This window comes from Psammomys obesus, unplaced genomic scaffold, assembly GCF_907164565.1.
Source record: "Psammomys obesus unplaced genomic scaffold, mPsaObe1.curated_primary_1811, whole genome shotgun sequence".
NCBI classification, from domain to species: Eukaryota; Metazoa; Chordata; class Mammalia; order Rodentia; family Muridae; genus Psammomys; species Psammomys obesus.
The window spans coordinates 36,331,564-36,333,816 of NW_026596046.1; the positions used below are offsets into that span (position 1 = coordinate 36,331,564).

Here is a 2,253-nt window from a genome sequence, read left to right on the forward strand (position 1 = left end):
CCCGCGCCCCGCCTCGTCCGCCCGCGCCGCTGCCCGCCGCTCGCCCGCACGGCGACCTCGGGCCGCTCCCGGCGCCTCCGTGCGCCCGCGCTTCCCGCACCGCTGGGGGAACGTTACCGGGGCGGGCTCCCGGGGAGCGCGGGGCCAGGCAGGCAGCGTGCGCTCCGGGACGGCGGCTATTTTTGTTATTAATTAAGGAGTAACGACGGTGACAGCTGTGTAAACTGTAAAGCGCGGCTGCGGACCGAGCGGCTGTTGCGCGCGCCGCCCCCGCCCCGGCTACTCCCTCCGGATCAGCAAACTTGCGCCTCGGTGGGTGAGGTGCGAGCGGGGAGCCCCGCGGGCCCATCCACGTACCCCTGGGGCGGAACGGGGGACGCGGCGGGAGAAGATGGGGCGGCACCCCATCGGGGCTCCGGCCCGCCCCATTCCCCCCTAAAAAAAGACCTGGATGGTGGCGGCGTCTCCTGGGATTTCTCTTCCTGCCCCGCCCCTCTGCCCCCTGGCTCCTTAAAGGCGCAGGCCTCCAGCCGCTTGCCTACAGCCACCAACTCCTGGGAGATTGTCAGAGCATCCCTTTAACCTGGGAGAGAACTTTTCGCTTGGTAAATTGAACCTGTTGACCGAGCCCGGGGGAGGGGGGGGTCAGCCCGGAGTTGTCCTCTGTTTCGAATAGGCTTTGGTTTAGCCCAGCTGGAACAAAGCTTGGGACGTGAGGAGGAGGTCTACAGGGGCCTTCCGGACGAGATAAACACAGTAACAGATACACCATGCACCTACCTGTCCTGGTCCTTCCAGAGTTTAAATAACTCATCCTCCAGTCTGTACCCAACTTCTCCCGCCCTTTTGGCAAGAGTGACTTAGAGTTGGTGAGCCTCATGCCGCCCTGGTGTGGTGGGCAGAGACCTAGACCACGGATCTGCCATCTGGGCTCTAGCCTGAGCTGGTGGTGTACTTCTGTCAGACCTGTGCCTCGCTGAGGTTAACTGTGGTAGGGATGTGGAGACAGAGACGCCCTGAAGGCGGGAAGGCAAGGCCCAGGAGACCCATAAATCAACAAAAACCTAGACCCTGGGATGTTCAGTGACTAAGCAATCGAGGGTTTTTACTTGCCCGTGCCTGTAAACCTGGCCCTTAGGAGGCAGAAGCAAGACGATCTCTACCCAGTCGTAAGCCAGCTTTCTGGTCTACAGTTCCAGGCTACGTAAGAGAGCCAGCATCAAAGAACGAAAGGAGAGCAAGGAGGAAAGTTGTCATGACCCTGCAAAATCAGTAAGTTTACAGTTCCTCGAGAAGACAGAGATGCCAAAGAATGGGTCATTGGGGCTGATGGCTTAGCAGGGAAAGGTGCTTTTCCCAAGTCTGAGCACTTGAGTGGAATCCCAGGGACCCACATGATGGAAGTTGACAGCTCCTTGCACGTTGTCCTCTGACTTCCACCCCTGTGCCAAGGCAGCCATGCAGCCACATAGAATACCCGTGCACACAGAATAAACACAAACACAATTCAGACGAAGGACAGAGGGTGCCTCTGCCTCTGGGAAGCCTCAAATGGTTTCTAACCCTCTACAGCCTCGTCTGCAGGAGACAGCACTGGGCCAAATGCAAGCCTGGGTTTCCTCTGAATCCTCCAGATTGTCTTCCTAATGGACCGTCTTCCTCTTCTGGGGGGCCGAAGCACAGCCAATCTATGTCATAGTTGGGCGGTGTGAATTTTCTCCCCTTCCCCCAGAACCTTTGCTGGACTCCTATTTTGAGCTTTCCCATTGGGCTAAGAGGGCACTTGGTGGGAATAGGGTATGTGTTTGTATTTTAGTTGGAGACAATGTCTCTTATATCCCATGTTGGCCTCAAACTCTCCATGTAGCCAACGGTGACACTGAACTCCTATCCTTCTGCCTCCTCCTCCCATGTTCTGAGATCACAGGCCTGTGCCACCATCTAGGGCTTCCTGAATGATGGACAAGCACTGGTCCAACCGTGCTTGTACATTCTCAGCCCATGATGGGATAATGTTTGGGAATGATATAAATAAGAAATCCTGGGGGCTGGAGAGATGGCTCAGCAGGTAAGAGCACTGACTGCTCTTCCAGAGGACCCAGGTTCAATTCCCAGAACCCACATGGCAGCTCACAACTGTCAGTAACTACTAACTCCAGGATCCAACACTCTCACACAGACATACATGCAGGCAAAACACCAGCGCGAAAGAAAGAAAGAAAGAAAGAAAGAAAGAAAGAAAGAAAGAAAGAA

The 2,253-nt window shown here is 56.1% G+C and overlaps 1 protein-coding gene and 1 long non-coding RNA gene across 2 annotated transcripts in view; one reads left to right on the forward strand and one right to left on the reverse strand.

The window, feature by feature from the left end:
- The window catches only part of Inppl1 (inositol polyphosphate phosphatase like 1), a 14,643-nt gene extending 14,228 nt beyond the window's left edge, over positions 1 to 415 (reverse strand). The window contains exon 1 of the mRNA XM_055623048.1: positions 358 to 415. The gene's annotated coding sequence lies outside the window, so the exon portion shown is untranslated. The remainder of the gene's footprint in view (positions 1 to 357) is intronic.
- The window catches only part of LOC129688305 (uncharacterized), a 2,672-nt gene continuing 494 nt past the window's right edge, over positions 76 to 2,253 (forward strand). The window contains exons 1-2 of the long non-coding RNA XR_008721914.1: positions 76 to 312; positions 1,194 to 1,272. This is a non-coding gene — a long non-coding RNA (uncharacterized LOC129688305). The remainder of the gene's footprint in view (positions 313 to 1,193; positions 1,273 to 2,253) is intronic.